A 19,900-nucleotide genomic window follows, 5' to 3' on the forward strand; every position below is an offset into this window, starting at 1 on the left:
AACATATTTTTGTGAGTTTACTATTGTATAATATGTACATTTATATGTATATACCTAATCAGCATATAATTGTCATTTCAGACTATGAGTTTAGTTATGTCCCACAAATGTTTTTGACATTAAAAACAATCCCGTAGTTAGTGACTTTTTTTCCACATAAAATTTGAAATTAGGAGAGAGATTTATACCTGGATATGAAGTTTTCTCAGTTATTACCATAGTCAAAATTCTGGCTCCCAGTTTTGACAAAATCACTGAGAAATTGTACTTATCAGCATTTATATCAATAAAGTGTATTTCTTGGTGTGTTCTGTTTTCAGTTCATCACCTGAAGTCTTTTTTTTTTTTAATTTCATTTATTTTTATTAGTTGGAGGCTAATTACTTTTCAATATTGTAGTGGTTCACCTTAAGTCAAATAAAGCTTGAAATTGTTACCTTTACTCTAAAACTCTGATCATTTGTCCCTGCCCCTTCTAGTCATTACCCTATTTAAGTCACTGTCCTGCTATTTTCTCAGTCAAATCTACCAGGCTCCTCTGTCCATGGAACTGTCCCCAAGAATAGTGGAGTGGGTTGCCATTCCCTTCTCTGGGGGGTCTTCCCGACTCAGGAATTGAACCTGTGTCTCCGGTGCTGCAGGTAGATTCTGTACTGTCTGAGCCGCCAGGGAAGCCCCTTTCACTACCATTTTCTCAGCCAGCCAGTAAAGGCTTTTTAGTTTCTATTTAGAAGTTCCTTTGTGTCCTTCTGTGTATGATGTCTATCTCTGGATAGGTAGGATACTCAAATGTAGCAGGCTGATTTTCAGAAATTACAGATGGAGAGTTGCTCAGCAGAGGGAGGTTTAATGCAAACTGCCTTAAACCTGCAGTCCTCATTTGTTGGATCACAGCCCCTTTGGGAGTTTGCCCAGTGTAATCTGAAACTGTCCCCTATACTCAGGGGTGGGTAAGGAGAGGCTGAAGAAAAAGGCAGATGACTTCAGTTTGGTAGGTGGCAAAGAAATTGCTGAAGGGGCTTTTCTTGGGTGGCCACAAAACGAGTCAATTTCTGCCAGATCTTAAAGTTTTTATGGAGGTTTGAAGTGGTTTCATTCATGTTCCTAGTCCAGATGATCTCAACACCACATTACTATCTCTAGGCTGTGTTCTTGGGTAGCTTCTCACATGAGGAAGGCAGGTAGGGCACACATTGCAAAGACAAGGATGGGACAAGCAAGTTCTAAATGCTAGGTCCTGCTCAAAGGGCAAATGTGCTATCGTGTCTTCTTGATGATCATCTCAGTCGCATCCCAGGTAAGAGCAGCCTGGGCTATGAGAGTATCAAATTTCAAGTTTACTGAAGGAGTTGTGTGTGATGAAGCCAGACATGAATGGGTCATTACACAAAACCTCTGAATTCATCTTGGCTGTTCTCTGTTGCTGACTCTTTGCTTTGGAGACTGCTTCTGTGGACTTGAAATTTGAGGAAGAAAATTCTTTCATCTACACATTGTTCTCATTTTAATGAAACACATTACTTATAAAAGGGCTTCCCTGATAGCTCAGTTGGGAAAGAATTTGTTTGCAATGCAGGAGACCCCGGTTTGATTCCTGGGTCAGAAAGATCTTCTGGAGAAGGGATAGGCTACCCACTCCAGTTTTCTTGGGCTTCCCTTGTGGGTCAGCTGGTAAAGAATCTACCTGCAATGCGGGAGACCTGGGTTCGATCCCTGGGTTGGGAAGATCCCCTGGAGAAGGGAAAGGCTACCTACTCTAGTTGTCTGGCCTGGAGAATTCCTTGGAATATGTAGTCCAGGGGGTTGCAAAGAGTCAGACACAACTGAGCAACTTTCACTTTCATTACTTATAAAGGAATAAATAAAAAAAATGAAGACATAGGAAATGTACTGTTATGGAACAAGTCTGGAGAAAAATTTTAATCTTATAGTGAGATAACAGGGACCTAAATTTGAGGTATGAAATGGAAAATTAAAGCTAAGAACATACACAGAATTATGAGGTAATTATTGGTGAAATGTGGGAACTGACGGGTAGAGAGCTGGCAAGGATAACACAAAAGGTTTTAACTTCAGCTGGTTAGGGCCACAAGAGGAGAGGCAAGTCTTAGGTGGGAAGAACTAGGTTTTGTTTTTTGAATACACTGAATTTGCAATGTCTGGGCCCCTCCTGCTGGAGCGGTGACTTCAAGGTGCTGGAGTGACTTTGAGGAGATTCCCTACGTCCAAGGGCAAAGGAGAAGCCCCAGCAAGATGGTAGGAGGCGCAAAATCATGTTTAGAATCAAACCCCATACCTGCCAGAGATGCTCAGAGGGCTCAAACAAACCTTGTACGCACCAGGGCCCAGGGACTCCACAGAGTCTGAGCCAGAACTGTGTTTGGGTGTCTCCTGAGGAGGTATGGGTCAGCAGTGGCCTGCCGCAGGGGCCTGGGCTCTGGGTGCAGCAGACCTGGGTGTGGCATAAGCCCTCTTGGAAGAGGTCACCATTAACCCACCATAGAGTGGCCAGAACTTACACAGGACTGGGAAACAGACTCCTGGAGGGCACAAACAGAACCTTGTGCACCAGGACCAAGAGAAAGGAGCAAGGAGATCCAACCAGTCCATTCTAAAGGAAATCAGTCCTGAATATCCATTGGAAGGACTGATGTTGAAGCTGAAACTCCAATGCTTTGGCCACCTGATGTGAAGAACTGACTCATTGGAAAAGACCCTGATGCTGGGAAAGGTTGAAGGCAGGAGGAGAAGGGGACGACAGAGGACGAGATGGTTGGGCAACATCACTGACTCGATGGACGAGTTTGAGTCAACTCCAGGAGTTGGTGATGGACAGGGAGGCCTGGCGTGCTTCAGCCCACGGGGTTGCAAAGAGTCGGACACGACTGAGCGACTGAACTGGGGCACCTCCAAGAAAAGATGTCTAGCAGGAAGTTGCATATACAGGTATAGTACTTTAAGAGTCCTGAGCAATGACATCATACGCTAACAGCAGCAGTAACCAGGTGTTTCACTAACTTGCTAAGCCCTATACTGCGTGCTTTCTGCTCTGCCTCTCTAATCTTATGTGCCTGAATATAATGTGTTGGACGGTGCTTTCTCAAACTCTTAATCTAAATTCTGTTAGTGAACCATCACTATTTCTAGTCTGTAGTAACCACCTTTTTGGCAGTTCGGTGTTGTTCTACTTTTCTCCCCCATCCATTATCAGTTATTTCTGTGAAATCTTAGAAGGAAGGAGAGATGGATGGGTCGTCAGTTTGCCATCTTGCACTTGAAGCCAGAAACTGCGAGTTGAGGTATGACTCTGCGTTCTAGAAAGTTTAATCACATTTTGAAATGCATTAGACTTTTTCAGGCAGTCAAGGCATCATCATTTCATTCTACCAATTTACACTCTATAATAGCTTGAAGGAGATACAACATGATTTTTTATAAAATGTTGATTTCTTAGTCATAATGAAAAAAAACATGCTAAACAAAGTTTGAGGTCAGGCTTTTCTCCTTATCTTCTTTCACTTGCCACTAAGAGATCTTACAGTATAGGATTTATTTTTGAAGTTTTTCAGATATATAAAATAAACATTCACGGAAAATATGGAAAAGTACAAGGAAAGAGGAGCAAGTCATCCATAATTCTACCAGTCAGATACAATCCTATACATATATGGGTATATTTAACTTTAGTCTTTTTTTCTGCATGTACATAGTAGGTGTGTGTTTGTGTTTATACATATATACACATAAATATATATTTATAAAGATATGTATAATACAAACTGTCTTTTACCTAGATGAACCCTCTATTACTTAGTTAACAGAAGCATTTCTCCCATGTTTTTAATTATGTTTCAGAATGTTTTTGTGGTAGTATGTATTCCACATATGATATTTTATAGTTACCATTGTTAGGGTCAAAAGGGTTGTTTTCAATTTTTCACCTGCATAAGTAATTATGCAGCATATATCCTTATAAGCATCATTTTGATGCACAGTTCACTAAGTTAAACACGCCACATATTGCCTGAATGATGAGGCTGGTTGGGGGTATATAACCCCCATTGATGACCAGGGTATTTCAGGTTCTCTGACTGATGAGATATAAGTCCCTCCTGAAGCTACCTTCTTCATACGCAGTTCAGTGATACAGATGGTTCATTAGTTATGGCCTTATGCGTGGCTGCATGAGGTTGGTAACTGTCTCCAAAGATGACCTTCTAATCTTCCACATGTTCACAGTACTGTGTAGTTGCCCATCCACATTAAATTTAGTCTGGCTGTGCAGTAAACAGAAAGCAGAAGAGGCCCTGCATGACTGCCAAGGTTAGGCCAAGCTGGGCCTTAGACCCTTAAGATGCACACTCCGAGAAAGTCAAAATCTTAAAACAAAAAAAAAAATCCAACTGTATTGAGACTGTTGTAAAGCAGTCTGGTAGCCATAGGGAGCATGAGAAAGATGCTACTGATATTGTTCCTCCTATAGTTGAAGCCACATAGAAATCAGACTTCAAAATTTTTTCATTTCGGCCTTTGTAAAGAAGACAAAAAATTCTGTTGATGGTGGACAGACTAGGATTATGTTTATTTCCAACATGAAACAAATGAAAAAAAAATTCTAAAAACTAGAATATTTATTAGGTTTGTGATAGTAAATGGCATTCATTTATTTATTTAAATGATTGAGCAAAACTGTACTTCAGGTATTAGGTATCAGTATTAACGGGTGAATTCTCCATAAGTAAGGTCTGAATCTAGCTGCCTTTGCTATAGTGACACTGAGTGGGGTGTCTTTCTGTATATGTTCAATCATCATTATCAGTTATGCTGAAGTTAGAGCTGGTTACTATCTGCTTCTAGAACTGTGGGAGCGTTTTGTGAAGAGGTGATCATTGTCTATGAACAGGGTGGAGCAAGAAAGACAAAACACTAAATAAGACCTCAACAAGACTTAACATTCTTTCACATCCTAAGCAATGAACAGAGTTGGTCAGACCTTGAGTAGAATAGTGAGCTAAAGAAGGGCAATTTAAAGCAACTCTAAAGGGCAAGACTCTGAAATGTGGTGGCAGGAAAATTAGGCATCCAATAGAGAAAACATGTTTTCTAGGTGAAATGGATGTGATTGGGAGATCTAGGAAGATGATAATGAAGGAACATTTAGAACTGACAAAAGGAAAGTCATCTGAGTTCTTAGACTCCATTGGGATATTGATATTGCAAAAGGAATAAAGATTCTGTTTGTTGAAAAAGGATGTCAAAATCCATTTCATAGTATAATTTATTGTTGTTTGTTTGTGGCTAAGTCACGTCTGACACTTTTGTGACCCCATGGACTGTAGCCCGCCAGGCTCCTCTGTCCACAGGATTTCCCAGGCAAGAATCCAGGGGTGGGTTGCCATTTCCTTCTCCAAGTATAATTGAAGACACACATAATAACTTTCCCTTTCTTTTGTGCCCACAAGGGAACATGCTGTGTTTTGCTTTAAACTTCTATGATCCCTGTGGCTCTGGCATAGTCCCTTCACTTACTGATCCTTTAATTCCTGTTCATAGACCTTTTTCCTGAAGCTGCCCTACCCTACAGTTGAAAATAACAGTTTATTTGTGGAATTATGACTGAAACACACTTTGAACAACATATTTTTTTCTGTCTTCCTAAAAAATGAAGTTTGAGAAAGCAGACTAGTAGAATATGCAAATTGAAGTTAGTCTGACTAAGTTAAAAGATGGATTTTGCAATTCTAATAATTCTGTTGGTGCCAGATTCTGAACTCGGCCTCTCAGAGTCAGTAAAGGGAGAAAGTGTGAGCACCCCATGAAAAGTGGCATCGTGACTGAGAAGACCTGCTGGCGGAATTCCAGTTAGGTAACTTAATGAATATTTCTTGTGTATTCCTATCTTGAGCTAGCTGTCTTGATTTCCCCCCACCCCCACAGGTTCTAATACATTAATATTATTCTCAGCTATGAATTGGCTCTATTTTCAGCTTAGACTTCTGACATACACTTAGAGATAGGCTTTATCCTGTCTTTTCTCTAATTTAACCTTTTAGATTACTGAGTCAGTCCACTTATGCTCATTGATTCTCAGCACAGATTTCCAAGCAGAGAAAACATAAGCCCTTACTTTTGATTCTACAAAGCCCTGACTTAGGCTGGGCATGGTTTTGAAGTGTCATGTAAGCTACTGTACATAATGGAGATCAAGGCTGATGAATGCATGGCACAAGGGCTTCTCCCTTCCTTTACCCCCATCTTCTTTGCACTGGAGACATTTCTAACAATCACACATGTTTTTTCTGTGATTTAAGATGCAGCTCCAGAATCTTCCTCAGCACATTTCATGAAATCATTGCCAGTCAAAAAATGGACAAATACACAGTAAAACCCAATTTCCATTCATAACTCTAAAGGATGTGAGAACTGAAAAATGTATTTATAATCTTAAGTCACTTCAAATAACTTTGATTTTCCCTTTCCTTCCCTAAATGGTAGTGTGCTGACCAAAACTGTACTGTTTATGTGATGACATTACTTTTCTTACACCCTTTTGTAGGAACTGGTCAGTCATACGTAAATATCTAGCATAAGCTTCCAAGTTCAGAGAGAAGACTAAATCAAGTACTAAAAAAAAAGAGAAAACTCCATAAATTTAATTAACACTATTATTGAGGCTAGTTAACGCCATTTTTCAAAATACTAAAAATAGGTTAAAATTCATTATTATGAAAACTTTCAAAGTGGATTAATAACTAGGTGATTAACACCTGTCAGTGTTCATATGTTCTACAGATAGAACTTAATGCTTTAATACATCACAGCTTTAGACATCTATCAAAGATATTTTAAGATTCCTATTACAACACTGAAAGTCAGAGATCATAAAGAATGATAAGAAAATTCAACAAAAGTAAAGACTGAATGCATGTCATCTTCTAAATGAAGCCTCTTTTGACTTTGTTTGTAAAATTTCAATACCCACTTAACACACTTGATTCTTCATGTGCTCCTCTGCCAACCTCAGTGGCAGAATCTCTTAACCTCTATTTTTCCTATAATCAACCAACTATTCCACTTGTTTGCTATATATGGCTTATTGCAGATGCTCAGTAAATATCGGTTGAATAAATTGTGTGTTGTTTTAAAAAATGCAATTAGATAATCTGAAGGAGAGGGAAACAGTAGATATTTGTAAATTGTATAACTGCAAGGGCCCCTGTGTATTTATACAAGGTAATATCCATTCATTCCACAAACATTTATTGGGTTCCCCTGGGTAAAAGCCCTCAGTAAAACATGATTCTTAATCTCAAAGATTTTCAAGATTAGTAGGAGAAATTGTAGTATAGTTTGATAAATATTGTGATAGAAATACACTCAAAATGATAGAATAAATCTACTTATCTTCAATTAGAGCTTTCAGTGAAGGTTCTATACACTTTGGTTAATTTTTAATTCTTATTTGCCATGTGGCACTTTACATGAACTAAATGTATGCATGTACTTTTACACATATTTATATATATGGAAACTTATATGAATTAAATATGTGTATTTGTATGTAACATAAATACACATATGTATATGGATATATATGTATAATTTGTTTTCAAAGGAGATGGAAGAAGAATTATTACAGAAGTTATTAAAAGGGTACTTAGAGAATGAGTTAACCTACTTTGGTAAACTGTTTAGATTTATATTTTAACAGAACATTCTTTTAAAATTATTCAGTTGATTTTATTTTCATTCTTTCCTATTCATATTAGTATATATGATTCTTGAAAGTACAAAAATCAGATGATAGTTACAGGAAGTAAATTATGACATTTGTCATAAAATAAGAGCTAAAAGTTGCTTTAGTAATTGTGTGTATGATTAAAAGTAACATAATTTTTTAAGTAGATAGCTTTTTCAGCTCAAAAACTATAATTTAAAAGTGAGAAATTCAGAACTGTCAAAAACCTTACAAAGTATCTGAGATTTTATTGTAGATGAGAAAGCTAAGATCCAGAGAGTATAATTAACACGATTAAAGTCTTACAATGTCAAAATTAAGAGTGGGGCAAAACCCCCAACTTAATCAAAACCCAGCATTCTGACTTAGTCTGAGGCTTTCTAGTACACTTCCCCGTAATATTAAAATTGAAAATATCATACTAAATGAAGAAAGTCAAACAGAGAAAGACAAATGTGATTCCTCTTATAAGTGGAACCCGAAATATGATAACATGAACTTATTTACAAAGGACTCACAGACATAGAAAACAAACTTATGGTTATCAGAAGGGAGGAGGTAGAGGAGGGATAAATTAGGAATATGCTTTTAATAGATACATACCCTGGTGGCTCAGATGGTAAAGAATCTACCTGCAATGCAGAAGACCTGAGTTCAACCCCTGGGTTGGGAAGATCTGGAGAAGGGAAAGGCTACCCACTCCAGTATTCTGGCCTGGAGAATTCCAAGGGCTGTATAGTCTATGGAGTTGCAAAGAGTCAGACATGACTGAGCGACTTTCAGTCACTCACTACTGTATAACAAAATAGATGAACAATAGGCTGTATTCTTTAGCACGGGGAACTATATTCAAAATCTTATAATAACCTATAGTGGGAAAAATCAGAAAATTCATGTGTATTACTGAATCGCTTTGCTGTTCACTTGAAGCTGACACAGTATTGTAAATCAGCTATACTTCAGTAAAATAATTGCTCCTCTCTACTTCGAACCTCTGTCAAGTATTTCCATATAAGGTATCTTATTTTCATGTGACACATACAGACAGAATATCAGTAGTTGAACATACCATTGAGGATACTGCTGACAAAAAATCAGTCAGCCTATGAAAGAAATAGAAAATTTTGTTCAAGCTAAATCAAAGGATTATAAATCAGGAAGAACATCACAGAAGGCTCTGAGACTTCTGTGAGAAGTTAAGGTGCATTTATATAAATTTTGAGACAGAGGACTTGTACATCCACTGACATGTTATTGACAGTTTACATAATCCAGATCTAAGCATCATCCTTGTGGTGGGTCATGTAACCCCTTAGAAGATCAAGGACTGTTAGCTTTTAAGGAGTTGCCTTTGCTGTTTGTGACTGAACTGGTATTCCTGCTGATGGGGAAGGTCTGATTGAATCATAACATAGACATACAATGTACAATGAGGCAAGAGGGGAGGCCAAAGGGCAGAGAAAATGTGTCTAAATTTTTCTTGTCTTGTAATAAAATTTGAATTTTATTTCACAATATTAATACATTTATCTCGGATATCTTTTTCTGCAAACACTTCTTTAATGAGATTCAAGTTTTTGTTTTACAGTATGTTCTAAATTCCTTGGTGTATTTTATCATCAAACTACATATTGTGTGAATTTTTTTTCTTGAGAGACCTGAAATGCACAAAAACACTGATTTCCTTTCAGATTCTTCTGTGATCCTTTTGTCAGTAAAAAAACACTTGAATCACTAGTTCAGTTTTTTCAGGAGCTTGAGATGTTCCTTTCATATGGATTGTAAAAAGGAAGCAATGGAATGTCTATTGGAGTTATAATCAATTAGGATGAAAAGAGGCTTCCCAGTGGGCACAGTGGTGAAGAATCCGCCTGCCAATGCAGGAGACACAGACACGAGTTTGATTCCTGGGTTGGGAGAATCCCCTGAGTAGGGAATGGCCACCCACTCCAGTATTCTTGACTGGAAAATTCCATAGACAGAGGAGCCTGGCAGGCTAGAGTCTCTGGGACTGCAGAGAGTCAGACATGACTGAGCAGGGGAAAAGGCTGAAGGGTTGCAGACTGTGGGCCACTGTTATTATAGCATAATTCACAGAACACGTAACATTCAAGTAAGTCAGACGATGTCTAATTCATTTTACTGGGTGATTTATGATAGTGATGAATAAGACTCTTATCTTTTGGAATGTTATTTGACCATGCCCAAAACTGTGGTGAGGGAAGGGAAATGTTGCTATTACCTGGGAGTTTGTTGTTGTTCAGTTGCTAAGTTGTGTCTGACTCTTTGCAGCCCCATAAACTGCAGTAGGCCTGGCTTCCCTGTCCTGCTCTATCTCCTGGAGTTTGCTCAAACTCACGTCCATTGAGTCGGTGATGACATCCAACCACCCATCCTCTGTTGCCCTCTTCTCTTCTTGCCCTCAATCTTTCCCAGCCTCAGGGTCTTTTCCAATAGTTTAGAAATGCTAAAATGTAGCAGATACCCAAGCTGACCTTCAGGGTAGTTTGAAATGTACCTGCCTGCTACTTCAACTTCCTATGTATCAAGTGTCATTGAGTGTAAAGAAATATGGTGCAATTACTCTTTTGTTGGCACTGGCTTATTTTTAGCACTTTAAGCTTGGGTCGGTCCCTGCCCTCAGACACTCCCCCTTGTTTATTTATTTTCCATATTGTCAAGAGTCTGACAATTGCTTGCCTGTGCATTATTAGCTTTGTGCTTTTTCTTCTGGAAGATAATAAAGGTCAGATACTCCTCTAGAGGAATAAAGTAGTTTGAAATCAATAAAGTTGTATTCAAATAGCTCAAAAGGTAGAATCTGTTAAGAGGAAAGTTCTGTTTCCTCTGCTAAACAATTGTGAACATGGGACGGTTTGTTTGTTTTCATTAAACACCATTGGTTGACACAAATGGGGCAGTTTATTTGCCTTTTGAAGTTCTCTAGTAAATAAGAGAAGAAATAATACCATAAGTCGATATTTTCGAGGCACAAAGCTTGGTTCATATTGACAGTGCAGGGAAACAAATTAGACAAGTCTGATTTAGTTTATTCTATTGTATTCTAGCTCCAAAAAATGTGACCTTTTTAGGTAAGCATTAAGTGAGTTTATGGAACTAAAGTTTACTCATGGTAAATGATCATCCATAAATAATTAAAATATGGAAGATTTTGTATTTGTAATTAAAACCATAAAGTTTTGCTTAATGATATATTAAGTATAAGATTTTCAGTTAGAGTTTTTTTGTTGGTAAATGATCAGCTGTAAAAGAGATGGTGTTTCTTTTGTAAGTGCCCAGTCCTTTAAAAATTGGCATTTATTATAAAAAGGAGAGGGACGACTATTGTGTTCTGTATATTTTTGTTTTTTAGTATCTGTCATTAGGTTTTACTAGAAGTTCTGCCACTGAGATTTTCCACTGAAATTAGTATGAGTATTCATGTAAATCTTTACCTCATATAAGATTAATGTTGTACATTTTATCCTGGAAAACAAAACATACCTGTGAATTTCATTTCAAGTGTAGCAGCTAAAACATGTGAAGAATCATTTGACTTAAGTGAAAATTTAATGATGAATAAAAAGATATGGAATTAGAAGACATAAATTCTGTGAAATTATAAAATGGAAAAAAAAATCACTAAATCCTAGGTTCTTGGTGTGTTAAAAGAGTAATACATGCCTTTGGTACCTTAGAAATCTGATGTAAAAATATGGACAAGATAGCTTAAGTCAAATATTAAAACTTACAGTCGTTATTTTATTTTAAATAAGCCTAAAAGTATATCATGAAGATAAATCGATGTATGTTGCTACTGATGCTGAAAGCTTGACCGATCACTCTACAGCAGTGCCAAGTTGCATCTCAGAGACAAGAGTTTTGGGTGAAGTAGGAAAACATAGCGTTGTTTATTGCTTTGCTGCAAAGGGGACCACAGCTAGGACTGGCGAGTTGGAGTGATTTCTGAGGGTTCTGGGCTGTGGGGATGGTTCCTTGCTGACTGGTTCCTCGCTTCAGGATGATTAAGGCAGAGAAGAGTATTTTGGAATATCTGGGCCACCTAGAGGAAGGGTGACTCTGGATTGGTTAGTTTGCATGTGAAAGACGTGCTCTGCTGAGCCCTTAAGTTATCTTTAAGAACTGGCCAGGCCTGGGAGGTTTCTCCACAAATACCAGAGCATCGTGTGTGTGCGCTCAGTCATGTCCGACTCTGTGACACCGTGGACTGTAGCCTGCCAGTTTTCTTTGTCCATGAAATTTTCCAGGCAAGAGTACTAGAGTGAGTTGCCATTTCCTCCTCCAGAGGATCTTCCTGACCCAGGGATTGAACCTGTATCTCGTGTGTCTCCTGCATTGGCAGGTGGATTCTTTTGTGCAACCATTTTGTGCCACCTGGAAATCCCACAATAGAGAGAAGAAGGAAACGTAGTTAATGTAATTGGCCCTGCGATGAACGGATGCCAAGTAGACAAATAGAGAGTCTAAGAAGATACAGAATAGTGGCATCAAGTATATTCACAATGCTGTGCAAGCCACCATTCATTTTCAGGACTTTCTCATCTTTCCGAACTGAAACTCCATTAAACGATAACCTCATTCTCCAATCCCTAAGGCCCCTGGCATCATCAGTTTACTGTTTATACTAATTTGACTCCCCTAGATATCACATATAAGAAGAGTCACACACCGGGCCTTTTGTGACTGACTTCTTTCACATAGCATTATATCTTCAAGGTTCATCCATGTTGTGAAAGTGTTAGTTGCTCAGTCATGTCTGACTCTTTGTGACATCATGGACTATAGCCCGTCAGGCTCCTCTGTCCATGTGATTCTCCAGGCAATAATATTGGAGTGGGTTGCCATTCCCTTCTTCAAGGGATCTTCCCTACCCAGGGATCAAACCCAGGTCTCCTGCACTCCTGGCGGATTCTTTACCATCTGAGCCACCAGGGAAGCTTCAAGTTTCATCCATGTTTTGGCATGTGTCAAAATCTTCTTGTTTTTTAAAGAACTTCTACTGTTCTTATATGGGCTTTCCTTGTGGCTCAGACAGTGAAGAATCTGCCTGCAATGTGGGAGACCTGGGTTCGATCCCTGGGTTGGGAAGATCCCCTGGAGGAGGGCATGGCAACCGACTGCAATATAATTGCCTGGAGAATGTCCATGAACAGAGGAGCCTGGTGGGCTACAGTCCATGGGGTCGCAAAGAGTCAGAAACAACTGAGCAACGAAGCATACATCGTCCTTGTATACCACATTTTGTTTATCCATTCGCCTGTAGATGGACACTTGGAATGCTTCCGCCTTTTGATCATTGTGTATAATGCTGCTATGAACATGGGCATTCAAATAACAGTTTGGGACCTTGCTTTCAATTCTTTTGGTTGCATGCCCAAATTTGCAATTGCTGGATCCTGTGGTAACTCTGTGTTTAGATTTTGAGGAACACGTACTGTTTTTCACAGTGGCTGTACTGTTTTATTTTCCCATCAGCAGTGCACAAGGCTTCCAATTTCTCTACAATCTTGTCCAGTGCTTTTCAGCTTCCTCTTCAGCTTTGTCTTTTTTTTTTTTTTTTTTCCTTTTTCCTTCTGAGAATGAGGATGTATGTCATTGAGGTTTTGATTTGTCTTTCTTTAACAATGAGTGATGTTGAGCATGTTGTTATGTGCTTCTGGGACAAATGTATGTCTTTTGTTAAGAAACATCTATTGGACTCTTTACCCATCTTTTAATTGAGTTATTTGGTTGTTGTTGAGTTGTGAGTCGCTCTTTACGTATTCTTGATATTATCCTCATCATATGTATGATTTGCAAGTATTTTCTCCCATTATGAGGATTGCCTTCTCACTTTTATTGTATCCTTTGCACACAAGCTGTCAGTTTTAATCAAGTCCAATTTGATTTTTTGGTTTTATATCCAAGAAATCATTGCCAAGTCCAACGTCATGAATCTTTCCCCCTATTAAGAATTGTATGGTTTTAGCACTAACATATAGGTCATTGATTCATTTGAGTTAATTTTTCTATATGGTATAAGGCATGGTATCAACATTTTACTCACCAAAAAAAAAACAAAAACAAAAAACCCACACAAAGCTCACCAAGTCTCTGAGACTTGAAATGATGTACCCCAAACTGGTAAAATTTCTTAACAGATAACTGATGGAACCCGGACACCTGAGACCCGAGTAGGGTTTCACTCTCTCCCTCCTCCCCCTGCCTCCTCACCTCCCATCCCCAGTTTGTCGTCCATCTCGTCTCCCTCCCTCCCTTTCCCCAAAGACCAAAGTTTGAGGTAAAATTTAGAAACTTGAAATATATAAAATCTTCTTTCTCCCTATAGAATTCTAAGACTTGTTTTTTGCTATGTAATAACTCTCCATGAGCCCCATTATAATAATTCTCTTTTGGAGTTTTACCATAAGAAAAGTTTTTTTGCTATAAAAATGTAAATTTATTTCCCATCCACACTACTATGTTTTATTCCTGTGTTCTGACAGTCATCATTGCAGTAATCCCTTTCTATCTACAATTTTTTTGGAAAGCTTCCCAGATCTTAGTATGTGACCTTCACATATACTTCGTATGTGAGAGACACTTTCACCATGAGGTTGAGTAGGAGATGAAGAAAACTAAGAAGAAAGGCAGAGAGGTAGTTCCTGCAAGGAAGAAAAGCTTATGAAAGTAATAAGTGGGGAAAAAAGGCCCTGTATATGAAAGGATCCTTTCACTAAATCAAGGGCTGTCAAAAGATGTATTTCTAAATAGTAACACGCGTGGTAGCTTTGAGGCAGTTTTTGAGGAATTGGTCACAGTATTTTGGCCTTTACCCCAAGGGAATTAGGAAAGCGATACAAGGTTTTGAGCTAAGGTGTAACACGTCCACTTCACTTTAAAAAGGACCCCTCCTGCTGCTGTATTGACAACAAGAGGGGAAAAAGTGTGAAGGTAGTGAAATCTGGTAGAAAGCCTAGAGCAGGAATCTATTAATAGATAAGAGATGATGGTGGCCTGACCAGGGACACTGGGAGAAGGTGGTTAAACTCCATCAGATTCTACATGTATTTTGGAGGTGAGGCCAGTGAGAGTTTCTGCTGGTTTGGAAAACAAGAGAGAGAGGTCAAAATTTATTTTAAGGTTTTTAGCTTGAGCAACTGGAAAGAAAATTTATCAATTTGAGATGGTGAAGACTGGATAGCGCAGTTTTGAAAAGAAAGAATAGGTGTTCAGTTTGGTAGTTTGAGAGGCCGATAATTAGAAATGTCAAGTAAGCACCTGGAACTATGAACTGGGATTTCAGAAGAGAGGCAGCATTAGATATCTAAGTTTGGGAATCGTTGACACACACATGAGAAAAAAAATAGAAGAGAGAGTGAAGTGAGAGTACTGCTGTTACTCATTAAAAGGTCTGGAAAAATAGAAGAAATCAGCTAAGGATACTGAGAAGAATGATTTGCTGAAGTAGGAGAAAAACTAAGAGAATATTTTATTCTAAAAGTTGTGTGAAGAAAAGTATATCTATGAGGCAGAAGTGATTGACAATTATTTTTTCATTTATTTTTATTAGTTGGAGGCTAATTACTTTACAATATTGTAGTGGTTTTTGTCATACATTGACATGAATCAGCTGTGGATTTATGACAATTTTAAAAGGCAAATATGATGTGGACTAAGAATTGATTGTTATGTTTAACAATAAGGTTGGTGACCTTGGTAGGAGAAGGTTCTCCTTAGTGGTGGGGAACCAGACTGCAGGAAGAGGAGTGTGAAACAAATCCAGACAACCCTTTTTAAAGTATTCTGCTGCAAGGAGGGGTGAAAAAAAAAGGAGGATAGGAAGCTAGTTGGGGGAAGGCACCTGGGATAATACTATGTACATGTTGATGACAAAGATTCAATAGAGAGGGGCCATTTAATGCAGGAAATAGAAGAACAATCAGTTAAGCAATGTGCCTAAGTAGGTTAGAAGATGTTTGAGAAGTCAAAGGGTTGGTTTTATTTTTTATTTTTAATATTTAAAAATATTTCAACCGAAGTATAGTTGATTTGTAACGCTGTGTTAGTTTCTGGCATATAGAACACTGATTCAGTGATACATGTATTCATGTTTTTCCTGTCTTTCCATTGTGGTTTATTGCAGGATACTGGGTATATCCTGTTCAAGGGATTGGTTTAAGCATGAATGCGGAATTTATCTATAGTAACAGGAAGGAAGGAGGAACAGACAAGGGATGGAGGTATAGGCACTGGTATGTGAACAGATGGCAAAGTAGAGCTTGACTATAATTCTGTTGACTGATAGCTGAACTTTATCAGAGAATTAGGAAGCAGGGTCACAAGCTTACAGTGAGAGTGGGGGAGGAGATGTCGGACACTTAAGGAAAGACTAGAAGGTATCCAAGACCACTGCTAGATCCATGATTCTCTAGGAAGCCTGACAGGACTCAGTATATAATTGGGTTCAGCACTATGATTTGTTACAGCGAAAGAATACAAACCAAAATCAGCAAAGGGCAAAGACGCACAAGGCAGACTCCTTAGGAAACCAGGTGCCTACTTCCAAGAGTACTTTCCCAGTGGATTCACAGGATATGCTCCATTTCTTCAGCAACCACTTTTGACAACACATGTGAAATGCTGTCAGTTATAGAAGCTCTTTAGAGACTCGTTGCCCAGAGTTTTATTGGGGGCTGGTCTTTGGAGCATCGTCTGCCTGGCACGTATTAAAATTGCAGAGTTCCAGAAGGAAAGCAGGTGTTTGGAATAAACCATATTGTTTGCACAGGCACTAGAGGCTCAGTGAGCCATTCTTATCAGGGAATGGCAGGAACTCTCCTGAAATTCATATTCTCAGATGCCAGCCAGGGGCCAAATTTGGAAGCAGGTTTTTGTAAGGCTAGCAGTCTGATGATGTGAGATTTGTCTCATGATGGGATGTCTGTGATAAGCTCGAGATTTAAGGTGGTGGGCAGAAGAATGAAGTGGTGAGGAGAGAAGCGAATAGAGTAATCCACCACCCCTAAGTCCAACTCATGGGTGGGAAGCAGAGTACTTAGGGAACGTTGGGCTTCTGCTAGATGCAGCTCCAAAATGAAGGGGATGCTAAGAGAATTTAGAGCATGGAGATTTTTGCTGATGGGGGACTTTAATTCTAGAAGGAAGAGGGTCAAGTTTTAAAGATACGTGTATGGGGTGGGGAGGTGGAGCAGGAAATGAAGAACATGGATCATGTTAGAGCCTCTGCCCAGAACATGGAAAATGAGAAAGGACCTGAGGATCTGAGGATGCTGGTGCCGACTAACGTCAGTATGGATAAATGGCGTCATAAGGTTGAGCCCGGTGGATTCAAGAAAGTTAGTGGCCGTGAGACTGAGTGTTAGAGGTTAGGGAAGTGTTATCTGGGCTTTTCTTTGATGCCTTTCAACAGAGCTGAGGAAATCTGGGAGAGCTGGGCTTGATTCTTGCACTGATGCCCTGATTGATGGTGGAGGCAGCAGACCTAGAGTAGAGAGCATCACTGTCTCAGGAAAGGATTCAGTCCATTCATTGTTGACCTCGGGGCGGAAGGTGACCCTGCATGAGTGAGCTGAGCTTTGAGCCTCTTAGCTGTGGGTAGGCTGAGGTGTAACTTTGATCTTTATCTAGCCTTTGTTCCTTAAACCATTTTTGATTTCTCTTTTAAAATAAATGATGATACCTGATTTATACAGCAGTGACAATGTATGTCTGTGTCATAAATCATTTTTGAGCTAACTGTGAAAGCCTGAAGTACAGAAGAGCAATTGAAAAAGAGGACAGTGTCCATTTTCCTATTTTCAGCTCCCTGATTTGACTGGAAAGACAGGGCCATCAAAATGCTGCCAAAGCTTGAAAGACAAAGAGAAATAAAACTACTTCCTTAGGTAACTTGGTAGTGAGAGTGTTCAAGTGTAACTTGTACATATATAATGAAAAGACAATATAGTGAATGCTATAACTAGACCAGGTAAAGCAATTAAGGGTTAAAACAATTAAGGGAGTTCCCTGGTAGCTCAAATGGTAAACAATCTGCCTGCAGTGCAAGATACCTGAGTTTGATCCTTGAGTTGGGAAGATCCCCTGGAGGAGGGCATGGCAACCCACTCCAGTGTTCTTGTTTGGAGAATTCCATGGACAGAGGAGCCTGGTTGGCTACTGTCCATGTGGTCACAGTCAGATATGACTGAGCTACTTAGTACACAAGACTATTAAAGTAATACTTCTGATTTTGTCTTTGTGTAGTCAGTTCTCTGCATTCTCTTCACAGATAAAGGCTATATTCTTTAGAGACTGAGAAAATTTTCTTAAGTTTTAAATCTTGGCCATAAATACAAATCCTTCCAATAAAGAGAATGTTTACACTTAGTGTCTACCTCTCCTATCTGTCATAAAGGTTGGTATAACTCAGCAGTCCCTAGCCCATTTTCTATTGCATGAGGGAACACAATTTGAATCTAAAAGCAACATCCAGATTGGGTAGAGCAAAGCCTTTATTTCACATAATTCAGCCTGGGTGTATTACTCTTATCTTACAATAGTGTTACATTATACCCGATCCTTTTACCCTACAACAGCACTTTCTAGGAACCAAAACATAATATTTATTGACTCTGCTCATTTGGCCTGTTTCCAAACGTGCCATTTTCTTCCCGCTGGAAAACTTATTTCTGTGGAACTTTGAGTATTTTCTAATGGAGAGCTGTATTGCTTTGCATTTTGTCAATACTAAATGAGGCTGTAGATTAGTTTTTTTTTAAATTAAAATAGAAGACACAGTGGCATTTGGGGTGTGGATTCCTCTCAAAATCAATTTTCTTAGGGTTATTTTTGAGAGTTTCCCAGCCTGGGACTCCAGAAGGAGATGTTGCATTTGGGTCCGAGGTTCACAGGTATGTGTGAGACCTAAACTTTTACCAACAAAATATAGGTTGGTTGCGGAAGGGGAGTACTGGGCTGAGAGACTGAACAGTGAGTTTGGCCATGGCGTTAGGTGGACTTGAATGGAAATCCGGGCTCTGCCTGTTACCTGCTTGTGACCTTAGACACGTTACTTAAATATTCCGAGTCTCAGTTTATCTGAAAAGTATACGTGCTACGGCACTGTTTTAAGAGTTAAAGAGACTTTTTGTGAAGTTTCAGCTATATGGCAATCGCTTGCTATTTTGCTAGAAAGAGTGACAGCATATGAATGCTGTCAAGTTCAACATATGACATTGTATTGAATTTCTTCTCAAGTTGAAATTTTCCTACCTTCTTTTCCTTTTTTTTGAGGGAAAAAACATCATTTCTGTTTCTCTTTTCTCTGTTGAAACCTTGAGTATAGATAGTTATACCCTTTAGCGTGCACCTTGCTTTTGGCTTGTCCGATGGTGTATAAAACAGCTGTTTTTAATGCCTCTGTTTCCTTCCTCCATATGGGTATCAGCCGGGGGGTTAGTCAGCGTGGCTGCCCTGATGATGTATGACTACCTGTTTCGTTTAGGAGCAAGGCTGCCATCTGACGGCAGTGCCCCATTTATGAACGTTCTTACTTGTTCCTTTGAAGTTGCATGACAGCTAATTCCATGTTTAGCCATCTTAACGAAATAATCACTTTTAGTTTACAACAAGCTGACCTTTATGGTCTATTTAAAGTGAAAACTGGACACTGTTAGTTTTGAGATTTGTTCTGCTTAAAGTTTCATACATAAAAAGATGAGCAATATAGTGATTTTTAAAAAAAATCATAAATGTACAGTAATTTCAATGTCCTTTTGTGAGAAATGAAGAGAAGCGTTGCCAGGAGAATAAAATGCATCTTAGGGCATTAGATGGGGGAAAAAGTAACCTCCCACTGGCTACAAAAACAAACCTGCAAATAGAAAATATTCACAGCGGCATTCCCCGATGGCTAGAGATTTTCACTTGGTTGGATACACCAATAAAACCTGTCAAGAAAATAAAGCCAGATATTTTATGCCTACATGTAGTTTGGGGATAAAAGATAGTGTAACTCTCTCTTTCAAACTCATTTTAAACCCACAAAAGGAAAACTTTCAAATTATTTCAGCCCCTAAATTGACTATTGTTCAACATGAGGTTTTTCTTTTTCCCCAGCTTGTTATTATGTGTTATTGTTTGCATTTTCTTTGTGACCAC

The sequence above is a fragment of the Cervus elaphus genome, chromosome 9 (genome assembly GCF_910594005.1).
Source record: "Cervus elaphus chromosome 9, mCerEla1.1, whole genome shotgun sequence".
NCBI lineage: Eukaryota > Metazoa > Chordata > Mammalia > Artiodactyla > Cervidae > Cervus > Cervus elaphus.